The sequence below is a fragment of the Xylocopa sonorina genome, chromosome 7 (assembly GCF_050948175.1).
Source record: "Xylocopa sonorina isolate GNS202 chromosome 7, iyXylSono1_principal, whole genome shotgun sequence".
Lineage (NCBI taxonomy): Eukaryota > Metazoa > Arthropoda > Insecta > Hymenoptera > Apidae > Xylocopa > Xylocopa sonorina.
Window position 1 is genome coordinate 1130465 of NC_135199.1, and position 21910 is coordinate 1152374.

The window sequence follows — 21910 nt, forward strand, 5'->3', positions numbered from 1 at the left end:
AGGTTACATGTAACAAAAGATGAAGACCAAAAAGATCGTATATAGGTTGAATGCACAATGCGGTCATAGAGATACAGAAACGGCAAAAATTCCAAACACTAATTAACAAAATTCAAAAAGGGGGAAGTGAAAATCCATTTCCTTGACGACGATCAGAAACAAGGCATCATGCACTACAATATCCCAAACAACCAGCGATTGACACGGCAATGACAACGGATGGAACGAATTCTGTGGCAGAACTGTGCAAAGACAGTGCTCCTACGCAGCTCTCGTAACGGCATACTCTGAGTACTGGGGCGACACTCGTATCATGGCACTAATAATGTACTGCGATATAGCACACGGGCTACACGGCCGTGGCAATGACACTATCGGCTCACCATAACTACACGCGTGGTAATGACGTAGGATGACATTTACTAATGGGAAATCTGTTTCTATAAAAATTATAAACGAATATGGAAAATGACTAAACTAAGCAATTTATTTATCTTGATTCCAAAATAGATACACCGACACGAAACAAAGACATAAGAACTCCATTTTATTATTTTCGGTAAACTAGCTAGATACGGGGATTTTTTCCATAGAGTCGTTAATTACTTTATCATAAAAATGTACACATTTACTTTATACATATTTTTTTCATTTCATCGTTACAAATTCATGCAATTGAGAGTTATATTAAATACGATGGCCGCATGTTATTTAAGAAATTACACAAGGCGAAGTTAGGGATGCAACATCATGACTTGTTATTTTATAAGTAATATTTTATTTTATAAATAATATTTATAGTATATGACGGGATGAAACAAATACACATGACACGCTCAATAACTATAAATATAAGAAAATGACTATCAAAATGTCTATCAATACTCATATTGTACAACATCTACTGACATCTAACGGTTTTAATTTGGATGAAAGCACAGGTTCCCCATTGCTAAATGTGACCCCACGTCATTGCTGAGAAGATTCATGAATGGAGCGATGACACATATATCACGATGGTCTTGTTGCTGCGCGATTCACACGGTATGCTACGCTTGCCTAAAACGTGCTGGTAACACGTTCTGGCATTTTAGCTAATGAATTCGGTCACAAATGGCGACGGATCAGATGACACTCCTCAGAAGTGGCAATATAGTGCTGGTATGGTGTCGCCACCATCTTGCAGTTTGTTATCTGGAATGCTTTCTAGAGCGTTATTCGGAATTGAATTTGAACACATAGCTACTTAATCGCGAATTTGTATGTACATAATTATACATGACTGCATAAAAGCAATATCATACACTTTTATAATCAGTGCTATATAAGAATATAAGACGAAGAACTATCCACTCCTATCAGGAGTAAAAACAGTGTTTAGTGTGCAAGGTTCGTTGCAAAATACAATTAAGCAGTTAATATATCAAATGACAGCACATAATATATTACTGAAGGTATAATGATATGAATAGCCAGAAAAACATATTTATTTGTTAGATGTTTATAAATTCAAATTTAAATGGCCAAATCACATTTAATATATTATTGTTTGACAAGGTGATTGAATGTTGTTTCAAATAAGCATGAAGAACTAGCTGATACTTCTGTCAATGTAATTTCATTTCTGCTGGATACAGTAAAAACACATTTGCAATCTAAGCAAGGTTTCATTAGATGTGGCGCATTTTCCAAATTTTAGGAAGGGATGCTGCTAGTAGTAGTTGATTCAGCGCCAGGTGATAAACATATACAACAAGCAAAGCAACGTAAACTGATTTAAAATGTTCAAGATTATATAAATTAAATTATTACACTTTTATAATCCATGTAGCGCTTCTGTTCTTTGTAACTTAAAAAGAATCTTAAGAATATAACGCAATGTAAAGAAGTTTGGAAAAAAAGAAAGCAGGCCTTAATCTCAGATAAAAGAACATTGGATCTGCTGTATCGTGGTTACTGGTGTGCTGTGTTAAGGAATAAGATATCAGTTTTAATTTTCTAAACGAGAACAATTCAAAAAAGATCTGGAGTCAACACATTGGAATAAAAGTTCTTCCAGTGAAAAATTCTGCATGCAGTGAAGTAGTAGCTTCACATCTCCTTGATTTTCTACAGAAAATCTTATGCCATTTTACTCGATTGACTAGAATCGAAACTATGAAACCTATTAGGTGGTATTTCTGCAAATGCTACCATACACACACACGTGCACACACGCGCAAACGCACACACGAAATCCATCAAAATTAAAGATACTGTGTATGTGTTGGAGGATGCGTACAATAAAAAATGATTATTACATGGATAAATTGTAGAATTCCATTTGTAATTGATAATTAGATTATAAACATTTATTTGTTTTTATCAGAAATTTAAATACGTCAAAATTGCAGCACGCAGGTGTGTAAATATCACTTTGCGATCTCATTTCAGTTTGTTATGCAGTTATGCTTATATATAAGCTTCCATCTAAGCATAAAGCTTGATAACCTTTAAACTATAAAATAATTATGAAATATTAGACTTCTTGCTGGCGTTACAAAATATATTACAAAAATATATAAACATATACTTTACTTTAGTTTTTTTAATATTTTAAATATTTAATACTATTATATTAAACTTTTACAAAAAGTAACAAAGTTATATAATTTTATTATATAATTATATAATTATATATTATATTATTTTATTATATAATTATACAATTTTTCCATAATTAGTTAATATGTCAGTTCTCTTTAAGAAGAAGGTATTTAATTTTTCAAAGTAAGTTTCGACTTTATTTTGACCATTAATTTCTCTAATTTCATTGCTTTTTGTAGATGACCGATAATTTTCAACTTTTCCAATACGACTTTGACGATGCAAGTTTCAATTCTCCGAAAGATATATAATATTATGTTACAAGTAAAATTATTTTGCACTTCTAATTAATTTGAACGTAAAAAATATATTTTTTTATGAGAAAGCATTGCGAGAAAATTTTAAGAATCCATTGTTAATGTTGTACCTAGTGGTTGACTAGGTTCTCCTCTCCCTGCCGCACCTTTCCACCATTTTTAAGATCCAAAAATCGTGTAACTGCTTCGTCACTATTAATGTTTACGAAATTTACATATTGTAAATTTCTGCAAAAGTGATGTCAATTAACTCTTTAATTATGGTTGCTCGGGCAATTAATCAGACTGATCTATGATGTGCTGTAATGTACGAGATCTAATACATTTTTTTTAACATATAATTTTTTAACAATATAGTATTTGAGCTTACAATCTTGTTAACGAACTCGCTGTTTATTTATCTGTATAATTTGTTCGTTCTTTTCAATTGTCTTACTTCATTATCCAAATCTATATGTTCCAAATTCTCCTCTAGTAAGAAATTAGGCAACAATTTATCTTATCAATAATATTTATATTCTGTAAAATAAATTGATTTGTTTACTAAAATATAAATTATACATTCATGTATTAATAGTAAACCTTAAGTTAATTATTCACACCTTGATTACACGCATAATGGGTAAAAACTGACATTCCTTCAGTTTTTTGATATTGTCTCATCGATTAAAGACTAATTAGTAACAAATTTACTGTGTTTGCCAAACAGAAGCGTACACTGCTTCACCTATTATTTTCAGCTTCCCACTATAATTTAGTGATTCTGAACCAACTAACATCTCTATCGCAGCCATATGTATACTTGAAACAACGCGTGCGTAAGGCAATCTCAAATTGAGAGAATTATTTTTCTTAAGAATGAAATTAGAAATATATATAATTTATTGCTGTTTTTGACAAGACTGCATTCACAGCAATACCATCATTTTCATATTCATTGGCCCTTTCAAGAGCACACGTTAACATTCTAAACTTGGATATTATATAATCGACACAAGTTTGAAACCATATTCGTTTAATTTTTATAATTAGTGGTGGACTGATATTTATTATATGAGGATTTGCACCTTTCTTTAAATATGGTAAGCATACCTTGGACCTGAAAATAAGTATTGTGTCATATTAGTGAATTTTATTTCTACAACTAAAACCTGTTCCTCTAGAATTGATATTATTCACAAGATTATAATCTTTCATACCTATGGATTCCATGCCTGATTAAAGTAATAGGGCTAGCATTATTAACACTTTCAGGACTGAGCTGTGTGGCAAATGGTTTTGTGCGAACCCATATGTGGCGTTCGTTATTGTCAGGCCGGTGGAGCCATCTCTGTGAAAATTGCTCAACCTGTTCGCAATTCTGTTTCAGCATTGTTTGAAGAGATGGCGAAACGAGTCAATATATGCCTACGGATGGGTGTTCCCATTAAGAATAGCTTATAAGTAACCGATGGATGTTGGCGGTTACTCACAGCCGACCGACGGCTGGTGCTGCTTGTGCTTAATAATCCATAAATTATCCATAAAACCGATAAAAACCGATAGAGCATGTTTTCATATACAGCTGGTGTAACCAATAGTAGGTAACTCAAAATTTATCAACAACTGGTGTTGCCTGCGGTCGGTAACTCATGATATAACGACAGTAGGTAATGCCCGCGGTAGATAACTTATGATATAATAACGGCTGGTACTGCGAATAGTCTGGAATTCAAGAACTATCAACGGATGGCATTGCCAGCGATCGGTAATTCATCTCTTATGTGGCTTAATTTAATCTAACATCCTCTAAACTTAATTTAAACCTAGCTAACCTCAGTTACATATAATCTGACTTAACCTGCCTTCACTCAATTCTAACCCAATCTAACACAATCTAACATTACCTTTCTTAAACATTAAGAAATCAAACCTACGCGTTCTTAAATCTAACACAATATAACTGAGCAACCTACAAGCATTTCCAAACATAACCCAACCTAAACGAACCTAGCGTAATCTAACTAAATCGCACATAACCACACTTCCATTTCGGAACGGAAGCAACCTTCGCAACTTTTCCAGGAACAAGGCTATGCCCCACTCTGGCGCCCAGCGACTCGCGCGCGACGCGATCCAATGATGTCGCGTGTTCGCAAGCTGAAAGTGCAGTTTGAGCCATCCGCTCCAATTATTATAAATTCAATTAGTACGGAGTCCTCCACGAGTCCACGCGTCTTCGAGATCATTCACGAGCTCTGACCTTTAGTCAAACTCGGTAATCGACCAGTTAGAGCGGACTACCGCTTAGCTGCATCGACCCACAGCGAGACCAGAGCTGAGATACACGTCGATTTTCCATATTCCTGGACCGGTAAGCTAGAGAACACCACCTGTTAGTGGACACGTATCTGGATGTTTGGAATCCGACTCGAATGCGCCGTTCCGGTACAACCAAACGAACTCGCCGCACGGGAAGGAACAACTTCTTATGATCACAGCTGCGCAAACACATTGGTGCAACCGTCGACTCGTGCATGTATCACTGCACCGTCTCATCTTTCGCTGCACACCGGCCGGGCAGCCGTTCCACACTGCCGCATACATCGCCGATCTGCACTGGAGAGTAGCCTACCACGGTACTCGTCCCGTAGACGATTCCGCCTCACAGCCCTTACGCAGGGACCATACCCGAGGATGATCCTGGCCGACGACGATACCTGCAACAAGGATATTGAATATTAGCAGCTATCAAGACACCAAAGGTAAGGCAATGTTTTCCTATAATCGTCCGTGCATTCTCGAACCGCGTTTCGCGAGCAAAAAGAATCCGGACTTCGACGCAATTGTGCGAACGGGACCGCTTGCGGATGCGTGTCTCTCCGGCCAACGGTTAGTTATCCGCGACCCGGGACGTGACATTACATCTTATCATGAGACAGAAATGAGATGACATATCGCGTTTTACGAAGCATTAGAACTCCATTGCTTCCATACGTAGACATCTAGAAACGCTGTTCCATAGCAAGGAAGAGCGGCATTTAGATTCCCTTAAGGTGTAGACGAGATATGCATAACGCGATGCATTGCATATAACTTCTTATCGTGAGACATAGAAATGAGTTGCGATATCGCGCTTTATGAATCATTAGAACTCTACTCCTTCGATGCGCAGACATCTAGACAGGCTAGTCCGCTAGTCTTCTTAAATCGCGATATCGCATCTCAGTTCTATGTTTCACGATACGACATAATATTCATTGCGATGTTCTATGTATACCTCGTCTGCAATTGAAGAGAATGTAAATGCCACACTTACTTGCTAGGAAGTAGCGTTTCCAGATGTCTACGTATCGAGGAAATGGAGTTGCAATGCATCCTAAAACGCGATATTGCATCGCAATTCTATGTTTCATGATAGGATATAATATTCATTACGAGATGTTTGCACTTCAAACGATTTTAAATGCCACACGTCCTTGTGTATCTCGTCTGCACTTTAGAAGATTGTAAACGCCACAATTCCTTGCTAGGAAATAGTGTTTCTAGATGTCAACGTACCGAAGGAATTGAGATATAATGCTTCTTCTAACGGGATATCTCACCTCATTTCTATGTTTCATGATAAGATATAATATTCACGGCGATGCGTTATGTATACCTCATCTACACTTCAAAAGAATGTAAACGCCACACTTCCTTGCTAGGAAATAGCATTTCCAGATATCAAGGTATCGAAGCAATAGAGCTCTAATGCTCCTTAAAACGCGACACTGCATCTCATTTCTACGTTTGATGATAATATATAACAGACATTGCGAAGTGTTATGTATACCTCGCTAACACTTCAAAATAATGTAAATGCGACACTTCCTTGCTAGGAATTTACGTTTCCAGATGTCTGCGTATCGAAGAAATAGAGATATAATGCTTCTTAAAACGCGAGATCGCACCTCATTTCTATGTTTTATGATAAAATGTAACATTCACTGCAAAGTTCTATGTATACCTCGTCTACACTTCAAAAGAATGTAAATGCCACACTTCCTTGCTAGGAAATAGAGTTTCCAAATGTTTACGTATAGAAGCAATAGACTTATAATGCTTCTTAAAACGGGATATCGCATGTCATGTCTGTTTCATGATAAGAGACAGCATTCATTGCGAAGTGTTATGTATACCTCGCCTCCACTTCAATTGAACGTAAATGCGACACTTCCTTGCTAGGAAGTTACGTTTCCAAATGTTTACGTACCGAAGCATTAGAGTTCTAATGCTTCTTAAAACGCGATATCGTATCGCATTTCTATGTTTCATGATATGGTATAATATTCATAGCGAAGTGCTACGTATACCCTGTCTACACTTCAAAAGAATGTAAGTGCCACACTTCCTTGCTAGTAAGTGTGCTACCAGATCTCTACGTATTGAAGCAATATAGTTCCAGTGCTTCTTTAAACCCCGATATTGTATCGCATTTCTAAGTTTCATGATATGATACAATATTCATTACGAAGTGATATGTGTACATCGTCTACACTTCAAAAGAATGTAAATGCCACACTTCCTTGCGAGGAAATGCGTTTCCAGAAGTCTACCTATCGAAGCAATAGAGTTCTAATGCTTCTTAAACCACGATATCGCATCTCATTTCTATGTTTCATAATATGATATACTGTTCATTGCAAAGCGTTATGTATACCTCATCTACACTTCAGGAGAATGTAAATGCCACACTTCCTTGCTAGGAAATAGCGTTTCCAGGTGTTTACGTATCGAAGAAATAGAGTACTACTGCTTCTTAAAATGCGATATCGCATCTCATTTCTATGCTTCATGATAAGATATAATATTAACTGGGAAGTGTTGTGTGTACCTCGTCTAAGCTTCAAATGAATGTAGATGCAACACTTCCTTGCTAGGAAATAGCGTTTCCAGATGTCTTCGTGTCAAAACAATGGAGTTCTAATGCTTCTTCAAACGTGAAATCGCATCTCATTTCTATGTTTCATGATAAGATATAATATTCATTGCGAAGTGTTATGTATTCCTCGTCTACACATCAAATGAATGTAAATGCGACACTTCCTTGCCAGGATATAACGTTTGCAGAAGTCTACGTATCGAAGCAATAGAGTGCTGATGCTCCTTAAAACGCGATGTCGCATCTCATTTCTATGTTCTGTGAGAAGATATAATATTTATTGCGAATTGTCATGTATACCTCGTATACACTTCCAATGAATGTAAATGCGACACTTCCTTCCTAGGAAATAGCGTTTGCAAATTTCTACGTACCGAAGCAATAGAGTTCTAATGCTTCTTAAAACGCGATGTAGCAGCTCAGTTATATGTTTCATGATAAGATATAATATTCATTGCGAAGTTTCATGCATACCTCGTATACACTTCAAATGAATGTAAATGCGACACTTCCTTCCTAGGAAATAGCGTTTGCACATGTCTACGTATCGACGCAATAGAGTTCTAATGCTTTTTAAAACGCGATATCGAATCTCATTTCTATGATTCATGATAAGATGTAATATTAATTGCGATGTGGCACGTTTACCTCGTATTCACTTCAAAAGAATGCAGATGCGACACTTCCTTGCTAGGAAGTAGCGTTTGCAGATGTCTACATATCGAAGCAATAGTGATCTAATGCTTCTTCAAACGCGATATCGCATCTCATTTCTATGTTTCATGATAAGATATAATATTTATTGCGAATTGTCATGTACACCTCGTATACACTTTAATGAATGTAAGTGCGACACTTCCTTGCTAGGAAATAGCGTTTGCAAATGTCTACGTACGTACGAAGCAATAGACTTCTAATGCTTCCTAAATCGCATCGCATTTCTATGTCTCATGATAAGATATAATATTCATTGCAAAGTGTTATGTATTCCTCGTCTGCACATCAAATGAATGTAAATGCGACACTTCCTATCTAGGAAATGCGTTTCCAGATGTCTACATATCGAAGCAATAGAGTTCTAATGCTTCATAGAATGCGATATCGCATCTCAGTTCTATGTTTCATGATGAGATACATTATTCATTGCGAAGTGTCATGTATACCTCATATTCACTTCAAAAGAATGTAAATGCCACACTTCCTTGCCACGGAACAGTGTTTCTAGATGTCTACGTATTGAAGCAATAGAGTTCTACCTCTTCATAAATCGCGATATCTCATATCATTTCTATGTCTCATGATAAGATGTAATATCAATGCAAAGGGTTATGTATATCTCGTCTACACATCAAAAGAATACAAATCCCACACTGCCTTGAAATTACACAAGCCGAAGTTAGGGACGTAACAGCATGAATTTGTATTTTGTAAGTAATATTGTTCTTATAAATTATATTTTTAGTTTATGACGGGTTGAAAGAAACATATACGACTCTCTCAATAACTACACATATACGGCAACGACTATCAAAATATATATCAATACTCATATGTTGTATATCCACTGACATCTAACGGGTCTAATTTGTATGAAAGCACAGGTTCCCCATTACCAAATGTGACCCTACGTCATTGCTGAAAAGATTCGTGAATGGAGCTATGACACGCGTGTCACGATAGTGCTGGTGCTGTGTGATTCACGCGGCGTGTTATGCTTGTTTAGAAAGTGCTGGTAACACGTTCTGACATGTTAGCTAACGAATCCGGCCATAGATGGCTACTGATCAGCTGACACTTCTCGGAAGTGGCAATATAGTGCCGGTATGATGTCGCCGCCATCTTGTCCTTTGTTATCTGGGATGCTTTTTAAAGCATTATTCGGAATTAAATTTCAACATATAGCTACTTAATCGCGAATTTGTATGTACATAATTATACGTGACTGCATAAATACAATATTATATACTTTTATAACCAATGCGATATAAGAATATAAAACGAAGGATTATCCACTCTAATAAGGAGTAAAAACAACGTTTGGTACACAAGGTTCGTTGTAAAATATAATCAAGCAGTTAATATATCGAATCACAGCAAATAATAAATCACTGAAAGTATAATGATATGAATAGTAAGAAAAACATATTTATTGGTTAGATGTTTATAAATTCAAATTTAAAAGTCCAATTCACATTTAATATATTATTGTTTAACAAGGTGGTTTAATGTTGTTTCAAATAGGCGTGGAGAACTAGCTGGTACTTCTGCCAATGTAATGTCATTTCTGCTGGATACAGTAAAGACATATTTGCAATCTAAGCAAGATTTCGTTAGATCTGGTGGAATTTCCAAATTTTAGAAAGGGATGATGGTAGTAGTAGTTGGTTCAGCGCCAGGTGATAAACATATACAACAAGCAAAGCAATGTAAACGGATTTAAAATGTTGAAGATTATTTAAATTAAACCATTACACTTTTATAATCCATGTAGCGCTTCGGTTCTTTGTAACGTACAATGAGTCTTAAGAATGTAACGCAATGTAAAGGAGTTTGGAAACAAAGAAAGCAGGCCTTAATCTCAGATAAAGGGACTTTGGATCTGTTGTGTATCGTGGTTTCCGGCGTGCTGTGTTGAGGGATATGTCATTCGGATTTAATTATCTAAACGAGAACAATTCAAATAAATCTGGAGTCGACACATTGGAAGAAAAATTCTTCCAGTGAAAAATGCTGTATGCTGTGCAACAGCAGCTTCACATCCCCTTGATATTCTACAGAAAATCTTATGCTATTTTTCTCGATTTACAAGAATCGAAACAATGAAACATATTATGTGATATTTCTGCAACTGCTACCATATACACACGTGCGCGCGCTCATACAGACACGCGCGCGCGGGAGCGCGCACACACACGCGACCATACGAAATCCATCAAGATTAAAGATACTGTGTATGTATTGGAGGATGCGTACAATAAGAAAGGACTATTACATGGATAAATTGTAGAATTGCATTTGTATTTGATAATTAGATTATAAACATTTATATGCTTTTATCGGAAATTTAAATACACGAAAATTGCAGCACGCTGGTGTGTATATATCACTTTGCGATCTCATTTTATTTTGGCAGTTATACTTATATATAAGCATCCATTCAGGCATAAAGCTTGATAATCTATCAACCAGAAAATAATTATAAAACATTAGACTTTTTCCAGGTATTGGTCTATTTTATCATTTTCGGAACTTGTGAAGTATCTAGAACTATAACAACAAAGTACTTTATATCTTTGCTCATTGTTTGAAAAAAAAATATAAATAACTATGTTCATTTTATTATAAATGTATGAGTAAAGATCAATCTACGTAATTAAATATTTTCAAACGTAATTTGTTTAATTTTTATCATTTAACGTTACGAAATATATTAGAAAAATGTATAAAAATATATTTTACTTTAGTTTTTTTAATATTTAAAATATTTTATATTATCATATTAAACCTTTACAAAAAATAACAAAATTTTTATAAGTAGGAATGATTTTTCCTTAATTAGTTAACGTGTCGGTTTCTTTTAAGAAGACGGTATTCAATTTTTCAAAGTAAGTTTCGACTTTAAATTGACCATTAGTTTCCCTAATTTCATTGCTTTTCGTAGAACACCGCAAATTTTCAACTTTTCCATCACAACTTTGCCAATGCAAGTATTAATTCTCCGAAAGATATATAATATTATATTCCTAGTAAACTTATTTTGCATTTCTAATTAATTTGAACGTAAAAAATATATTTCTTTCATGAGAGAGCATTGCGGAAAAATTAGGAAAATCCATTGTTAATGTTGTACCTAGTGGTTGACTAGGTTCTCCTCTTCCTGCCGCACCTTTTTACCATTTTTAAGATCCAAGAACCGTGTACCGGCTTCGTCACCTTTAAAATTTACGAAATTTACATATTGTAAATTTTTGCAAATGTAATATTAATTAACTTCTGAATCATGGTTGCTTGGGCAATAAATTAGACTGATCTATGACGTGCTGTAATGTACGAAGACCAATAAATTTCTTTTAACATAATGAACAATAGATAATATTTGAGCTTACAGTTTTGTTAACGAACAGCCCATCACCTCAATGGGGACTCCTCCAATTCAGGGATCCGACTTTACCAGAACCTGTATTCTACTTTTAAGCCTCTTACATACATATATGTACTATATCCAGACTAATGTATTGCTGCATATGAGAATTCATAAATCCAAGTTTCACACATTAAGCTGCATGCTCCTCGCAACGATCCGTTAATCCCCCACTCGCTGGACCACATGCTTTGATGATTTTTCAAGTAAATATTTCAAATTAGTATAAATATTAATACATATTTAATATTTTAGTTATTTCTAAATACAATATCTCCTTCAGATACTCCATTACATCTGAAACCCTATCTAATTTCATATCATTTCATGATGTTTTAATTAAATATTTCAAATTGGTTTATATAATTACACTTATCATATATTTTAATTACGTAAAAATAGATCATCCCTTCTAGATAAAAATAAATATCTATATATTATATAAGTCGATCATTTATTTGCATCGTTCGAGTTCGCTTTCTTTCCATCGAGGCTTGCAAATCCCTCTTCGTTATTCTTGTAATTCGTACTTTAGAAGTTATGTAGTACGTATTGATGGTCCAACGTTGAAAATATCTCAAACACTTCTGCTATACTCAACTTAGCGTATATGCAAGCTCCTATCAACATTATGTCTATTTTTTATTTGTTTCGGTTCTTAAAGTATGTATAGCCTTCTTTCAGATTGGTCGCGATTAGATCGTTTCTTAGAGCCATTTTGATGATCTTTTCCTCTCTATGATTGCTCGTCTTACTACCCCAGATTACCGATTTTTTGTTCAGGTCACCCTCGATTATTATTCTGCTTGCTTTCCCTCCCTTTTCTACGTTATCCTCAGCTTTGTTTATATATTCTTCGATTTCTTTCCGTTCCTGTTAAGCGAGAAGTAGCAGCTTATAGCTTTTGTTCCTTTGACCATTGCATGAACGATTCCGATCGAGGAATATGTGGTGCCATATGTGAAACATTTTCGATTAACACCGGTTATCCATATCGCAGCGTCACCGTTCTCGTCTCGCAGTCAGTATTCTTCCATCCTGTGTGCTTCCGATATTATTACCACGTCTGTCTCTTGGATCATTCGCATTTGCTGCATGATATTTCGCGATATTCGGCATCTGTTCAGATAGATTTGTAGGACTTTCAATTCCATATTCGATTCTCGTTCTTCTCTATCAACGCCTTTCTGTAGGCCGGACAATTAAAACTCCGGTAACGTGTCTGATGTACGGATTCCTTCTTCCTGCCTCGCTGCAGATGATACATTTCGGTTTATTCGCGATGCAACCGATCATCGTATAAATCTGAGATGCGCATCTTCTGCAGATTCCCTTATTATCTTTGACTTCTTCGGAATTTCTGCCGATATGTCCCAGTTTATGGCATTTGAAGCTTCTCTCTATTCTCGGTAGCACTTTGCAGGGACAAGGTGTTAATGGTATTCTGAGTCGTTTGACCTTTTCCAGCTCTTTACTGTATTCCTGTCCAAATTCAGCTAACGCGACTCGATTGACTCTCTACGTTTGTTTTAACAACTTGACGTTTATACCGCTATCCTTTCCTTCGATTATTTTCAATGTTCGTCTTATGTAATCATTCATTTCTTCTCTGGTCACCTAACGGGTATATGTCCCTTAGTTGGAGCATTATACTCCCACTCGTACGTTTTTCTTCGAATTTTGCCTCCAGGGTTCCTTTTATCTTCTTTATTATGTTCTCTATACCTGTTTTCTTGTTAAATTCTAGGATTATATATCCCGCTCTCGATTTTCTTGAGTCATCTTTTCGTATTTCTGTCGTTTCTCCTGCTTTTCCTCATCCCGTTGTTTGTCCTCGAATGCTTACTGCTCCTTTAATTGCTTCAATTTTCCCTGTACCGTTCTTCCCATTAACATTTTCTAATATCTCATTACCTTCGTCGTATCCTCGCACATAATATTTATCATTACGTCTGATGTGTGGTTGCCTATTCTTCTATTTCAAAGTAAGGATGTAATTCTTATCGGTAGCATTTCCATTATCCTGCCCTTTCTTTTTGGTTCCCTTACTTCGGCTCCTGATGATATTCCTTTCGTGCCTGTGTCTTCCGAGGCTTTCTTTTTCTCCTTTATATTTTCCTATCCTTTGGTGTCATCAACAGGGAACTCCGAACTGCCTGCCCAACAATTAATTTTCTGCCAGGACCCGATGGGGCTGATTCCGAATCGCGAACCAGCAACACCTTTCAGCAGTATATGCACAGCAGCCTCGCTCATGCCGGTGGTGAAGGTTAGGGGGGGGGGGGCTGCAGCCCCCCCCCCCCCCCACCATCCTACTGCCTGCCCTGATGCCGGCAAGGAACGCAGAGCCACTTGAACCGCGACCAGCATCTATCTTATACTCTAACCGATTCGAAGTCGCATTTTCCATTAAGCTTGCCGGAATCAATGATATTGATTCGTCCAGTCTAAAGTATTATTTTCTTTTTAAGTTTCTCGATATTTTTATTTTCTCTTACGATATCGTCTATTTCGTTGTACCTTGCCCGGACGGTATGGTATATAATCTGTTGTTTGATATTTGTAGGATTTCCTCTTAGTAAATGCAATGTTTCCACAGATCTTCTTTTTCTTTCTCTTTAGTTACGTTGCTGTTATTTTATGTTCTCTATCCTCCACATTTCCTCCCTGCACCATCCCGGAACCGGCGCTGTACGATTACTTCATGATGGTGTCCCGGTCTCGCCACCCCGAGATTGAGTGTTCTCCCTTGCATCCGTTGATTTGTGTATGTCACATATTGGAGAATATTTCCGCTTATTCTTTGTATTTTTCGAATTACGTTTTGGTTAAGTGTATATTGGATATGCATCGAAATATTTGATTTCCGTACGATTTGTTAGTAAAGTTTTATTCTTTTCGGACTGTTTGTTTTCATTTAGCCAAAGGCGTTCCTGTATTCAATGCGGACCCACTCCGATTGAACCCGCCGATTATTATATTATGTTACGTGAATAAACGTTCAATCGGAGCGAATCTGCTACTCCGTAACTGCGGAATTCTTACTGCATAGCCTCTTCCCTGGGAATGTTGCGGAGGCTGCTTCAGTCCCGAGATGAAACTGTCATTGTGTTGGATTTAGTTAGGTTACGCTAGGTTAGGTTAGGTTGAAATATGTTTGGGAATGTTTGTAGGTTGCTCGGTTATGTTGGATTAGATTTAAGAAAGCGTAGGTTCGATTTGTTTATGTTTAAGGAAGGTAATGTTAGACTGTGTTAGGTTGAGTTAGATTTGAGTGCAGGCAGGGTAAGTCACATTAGGTGTAACTGAGGTTAGCTTGGTTTAAATTAAGTTTAGAAGAAGTTAGATTAAGTTAAGCTAAGTAAGAGATGGATTACCAATAGCTGGCAATGCCATTCTTCTATAGTTCTTGAATTCCCGACTATTGGCAGTACCAGCCCTTATTATATCATAAGTTATCGACCGCAGTCATTACCTACTATCGATATATCGTAAGTTACCGACCGCAGGCAACACCAGTCTTTGATAAGTCTCGAGTTACCTACTATTGATAGCACCAGCTATATGTGTAAGCATGCGCTATCGGCTGTTGGTAACACCAGACGTCGACAATTTATGGATCATTAAGCACAAGCAGCACTACCCGTCGGTCGATTGTGAGTAACCTACCATCAGCAGCACCATCCATCGGTAACTTATAAGTTATTCTTAATGGGAACATCCAACCGTAGGCATGTATTGACTCGTTTCGCTATCTCTTCAATCTGTGCTGAAACAGAATTGCGAACAGCTTGAGCAGTTTTCACAGAGATGACTCCACCGGTCTGACAACAACGAACGCCACATATAGGTTCTCACAAAACCACTTGCCACACAACCCAGTGCTGAAAAGGTTAATGCTGCTAGCGCTATTTCTTTAACCAAGCATAGAATCCATTGGTATGAAAAATTATGATCTTGTGAATAATATTAAGGTATGCTTACCATATTCAATGAAAGGCACAGATCCTCATATAGTAAATATCAGCCCATCACTAAGTGTAAAAATTAAACGAATATGGTTTCAAATTCGTGTCGATTATATAAAATCCAAGTTTGGAATGTTAATGTGTGCTCTTGGAAGGACCGATGAATGATGGTATTGCCGTGAATATACTCTTGTCAAAGACTGCAGTAACTTATATATATTTCTAATTTCATTGTTAAGAAAAATAATTCTTTCAATTTGAGATTGCGTTACGCACGCGTTGTTTCAGGTATACATATGGCTGCATTAGAGATGTTCGTCAGTTCAGAATAACAAAATTATAATGGGAAGCTGGAAATAATGTGTGATGCAATGTACGCTTTTATTTTGCAAAGACAGTAAATCTGTTACTAATCAGTCTTTAATCGATGAGGCAATATTAAAAAGCTGAAGGAATGTCTGATTTTACCCATTATGCGTATAATCCAGGTGTGAATAATTAACTAAAGGTTTCAATTAATACATGAATGTATAATTTATATTTTAGTAAACATATCAATTTATTTTACAGAATATAAATATTATTGATAAGATAACTTGTTGCCTGATTCCTTCCTAGAGAAGAATTTGGAACATATAGATTTGAATAATTATATATGACAATAGAAAAGAACGAACAAATTATACAGATAAATCAGAGGAAAAGATCATGCGAATATTAATTGTCATCCAAGCTAATTTGAACAGATAGTTTGTTAACAAAAGTGTAAGCTCAAATACTGTATTGTTCATTATGGTAAAAGAAAATTTATTAGTCCTCGTACATTACAGCTTCTCATAGACCAGTCTGATTAATCGCCCAAGCAATCATAATTCAAGAGTTAATTAACATCACTTTTACAAAATTCACAATATGTAAATTTCGTAAATTTTAAAGGTGACAAAGTTGGTACACGGTTTTTGGATCTTAAAAATAGTAAAGAGGTGCGGCAGCGAGAGGAGAACCTAGTCAACCACTAGGTACAACATTAGTAATGGATTCCCAAAATTTTCTCGCAATGCTTTCTCATAAAAAAATATATTTTTTACGTTTCAATTAATTAGAAATGCAAAATAATTTTACTAATAACATAATATTATATATCTTTCGGAGAATTAAAACTTGCATGGACAAAGCTGTAATGGGAAAGTTGAAAATTTGCGGTGTTCTACGAAAAGCAATGAAATTAGAGAAACTAATGGTCAATTTAAAGTCGAAACTTACTTTGAAAAATTAAATACCGTCTTCTTAAAAAGAACCAACATATTAACTAATTAAGGAAAAATTAATCCTACTTCTAAAAATTTGGTTACTTTTTGTAAAATTTTAATATGATAATATAAAATATTAAAAATATTGAAAAAACTAAAGTAAAATATATTTTTATATATTATTGTAATATATTTTGTAACGCTAAATGAAAAAAATTAAATAAATTACGTTTGAATATATTTATTAATTATATTATTATTATGTTATTTATTATATTATGTTACTCACATTTAATATTTTCTTTGGAAACGATGAGCAAAGATATAAAGTACTTTGTTATTATAGTTCTGGCTGCTTCACAAGTTCCGAAAATGATAAAATAGACCAAAACCAGCAAAAAGTTTACTGTTTCATAATTATTTTGTAGTTGAAAGATTATCAAGCTTTATGCCTGGATGGATGCTTATATATAAGTATAACTATCAGAATGAAATGAGATTGCAAAGTGATATTTACACACCTGCGTGCTGCAATTTTGACTTATTCAAATTTCTGATAAAAGCATATAAATGATTATAATCAAATTATCAATTACAAATGGAATTCTACAGTTTATCCATGTAGTAGTCCTTTCTTTTTGTACGCATCCTCCAATACATACACAGTATCTTTAAGCTTGGTGGATTTCGTATGTGCGTGTGCGTTTGTGTGTGTGCGCGCACGCAGGTGTGTGTATGGTAGCAGTTGCAGAAATACCACATAGTAGGTTTCATAGTTTCGATTCTAGTAAATCGAGTAAAATGGCATAAAATTTTTTGTAGAATATCAAGGGGATGTGAAGCTGCTGTTGCACAGCATACAGCATTTTTCACTGGAAGAATTTTTCTTCCAATGTGTCGACTCCAGATTTATTTGAATTGTTCTCGTTTAGATAATTAAATCCGAATGACATATCCCTCAACACAGCACGCCGGAAACCACGATACACAACAGATCCAAGGTCCCTTTATCTGAGATTAAGGCCTGCTTTCTTTGTTTCCAAACTCCTTTACATTGCGTTACATTCTTAAGACTCATTGTACGTTACAAAGAACCGAAGCGCTATATGGATTATAAAAGTGTAATGGTTTAATTTAAATAATCTTCAACATTTTAAATCCGTTTACATTGCTTTGCTTGTTGTATATGTTTATCACCTGGCGCTGAACCAACTACTACTACCATCATCCCTTTCTAAAATTTGGAAATTCCACCAGATCTAATGAAACCTTGCTTAGATTGCAAATGTGTTTTTACTGTATCCAGCAGAAATGAAATTACATTAACAGAAGTACCAGCTAGTTCTCCACGCCTATTTGAAACAACATTAAATCACCCTGTTAAGCAATAGTGTATTAAATGTAACATGGACTTTTAAATTTCAATTTATAAGCATCTAACAAATGAATATATTTTTCTTACTATTCATATCATTATACTTTCAGTCATTTATTATGTGCTGTGATTAGATATATTAACTGCTTGATTATATTTTACAACTAACCTTGCTTTCGAGACATTGTTTTTACTCCTGATGAGAGTGGATAGTTCTTCGTTTTATATTCTTATACCGCATTGATTATAAAAGTATATGATATTGTTTTTATGCAGTCATGTATTATTATGTACATACAATTTCGCGATCAAGTAGCTATGTGTTCAAATTCAAATCTAAATATTGCTCTAGAAAGCATCCCAGATAACAACCGGCAAGATGGTGGCGACACCATACCGGCACTATATCGCCACTTCCGTGGAGTGTCAGCTGATCCGTAGCCATCTGTGACCGGATTCGTTAGCTAAAATGCCAGAACGTGTTACCAGTACCTCCTAAACAAGCGTATAACGCCGTATGAGTCGCGCAGCACCAGGACCATCATGACACGCGTGTCATCGCTCAATTCATGAATCTTCTCTGCAATGACGTTACGTCATATTTGGTAACGGAGAACCTGTGCTTTCATACAAGTTAAAACCGTTAGATGTCAGTAGATGCTCAACATATGAGTATTGATAGACATTTTGAGAGTTGTTTTTCTATATTAATAGTTATTGAGAGAGTCATATATATTTCTTTCAACCCGTCATAAACTAAAAATATTATTTATAAAATAAAATATTCATCCGTTGTCATTGGCGTGCCAATCGCTGGTTGTTTAGGTTCGTAATTTCCATCTGACTCTTTTGAAAGGCACGCACTTTACTTAACGTTTCCAGTGACTCGTTGAGCGGAGAAAATAAATATTCTACTTTTGATATTGTCGGCTCTTGTAATTCTAAGGCAAATTCATTCATCTGCCGACATCGTGAACACTGTTTTTTTTGGCTAAATTACAGAAAAACAAATATATTATAAGGAATATAAAAATCGTAATATTAAATTTAACTTTGTTCATCGTTGCCTTGTTAGACACATCCATAACAATATACAGTGTGGGGCAGTAATAATTAGCACCTCAGATATCCTCGAAACTATAAGTTTCATAGAAATTTTTGCTGATATAAAATTGCACAGGACAAAGGTCCCATCCGTTGATGAAAATAGTTTTTTTGTAAGTGGAGGTATGTTGGACATTTGAAGGTTACCTACATTTTATAAAATGAATTGGTGTGTTCATTTTCCCGTAATACGATAGAGCATTTTGAAACGAGTTCAACAACCTGTAACATGAAGTCATTGAAGGTTACAAAAAGTAAACAAAGGTGATAATACTTACAGTTTTGATAGTAAATGAAACGTACGTATTGTAAACAGTGGTGGAAGGCGTAATACTTACCGTTTACTTCACTGTGAATAAACACTTTTCGAAGGGCATTTCAATAGTTTGCAGCATAAGTTAAACATGATAAGATTAGTATTGAAAAATCGGTTCGAATACGTTTGGTTAGGCTGTTCTTTGTGTCGTTCATTTTATAAGTACTGAGCTGCGGATTCCTGAGGACAGCTCACTAAATTGTTGGACTATGGAAGATTATCACTGTGAAATTGAATCAAAAGTTAATTAAATTCCATTAGATTGTAAACAAATCTCAATATTTCATTTTAAATAGTAAGATATAATACTCTTTTCAAAATTACAAGAATGGATACATACTGCTCTGTTATTATTATTTCATAAAGAATTCTAATTGCAATTATATAGTTCACTACGATAAAAAATTATTTATAAGAATTAGATAAGAGTTTCTCAGGAAATTCTAAATATTATATTAAAGAACCAAGTAAAACGTTTTCAATAACTACGAATATGAAATATTCTTGAATATTCCAACAGAAAGACGTTCTAAACAGTAGATAGAAAAATCGAACAAACTATTATGAAACTCTTATAACATCCACACATGCACTGGGTGCCATCAACACTTTAGCAGTAAGAAGAAGACCTTTTCTGTCTTGACTCTGTGTCGGCTGTAAGGAATTTTGTTCTACGATTTGAATGGATTAGTGTTGAGTCAATAAACGAGAACCATAACTTGCCCCATCATTAATCGATAGAGAAGGAGACCGCGGTCCATGATGGGACGGACTCACGCAGGAGCCTCTCCGACCCGCATCAATCTGAATGTTCGTAGGCACATTCCGGGGGAACCACTAGGAGGTTTGATGCGAGGCTAGGGTGTGAGAGGCTAGACTTGACGCGTCATCCACCCTGTGACCTTATGACCGGGACCATCGCTATTCTTGGATACTAGGCGCCAACGGTCTGCCCGACACCTGCGAACACGTATGGTAGTTTACGGTGCACCCCACCCCTGAAAAATTAAACATTCAATTTCAATTCCAAAATGCATCTAGTACTTAGTCATTCTTAGCATAGGACAGTAAAGTTTAAGCTTAGGTTTCATTTCGAATATATTTTATTTTTACCAGTATTTACAAACTCTCATTATTCTCAAAGCATTCCTTGCTTTACATTAAATTAAATTCATTATGGTACGAAGTCTTCCACGACTTCACGCTTCTTCCAGAATCATTCAAGGAGTTCTGAACCTTAGTTACGCTTGGTTACCGACCAGTTAGAGTGGCCCTCCGCTTAGCGGCATTGAGCCACAGTTAGACTAAGGAGAAGATATCCATCGTTTTCCGTATCTCTGGATTGGCAAACCAAAGCGGCGGTTTTGGAATCCGATTTGAATGCGCTGTTCCACTACGAATAAACGAACTCGACGCGTGGGAAGGAAGAACTTCCTGCGTTCTCTAGTGCGCGAATACGTGGGTACAAGCAGCTACTCCATCGCCCACCACTGCACTGTCTCATCTCCTGCTGTCTGCCGACCGGAGAGCCATTCCGCATCGGCGCCTCCGTCGCCGATCCGCACCAGAGGTCAGCCTGCCTGGGTGCTCGTTCCATTGTCAATTCCGCCTCACAGCCCGTACAGAGGGACCATACCAGAGGACGATCCTTGCCGACGACGATACCTGGAACGAAGTTAGGAATTAGCGGTTTCTAAGACTTCGAAAGGTAAGTTCCCTTTTTTATATATTCGCGTCCGTGACTTTCGCGCAGTGTTCCGCGATCCAAAAAGAACCCCGTCTTCGATCCAAATGTGCGAGCCGAACCGTTCGAGACGGCGTGCTGCTCCGGCATACGGTTAATTTTCCGCGACCCGAGACGTGATACATCTATAAAAGGTAAAATATTTTGAAAACTTTAATTATAGTCTTTAATACAAGCAGTTGGACAGTATTTCAATTTTTGAGAAA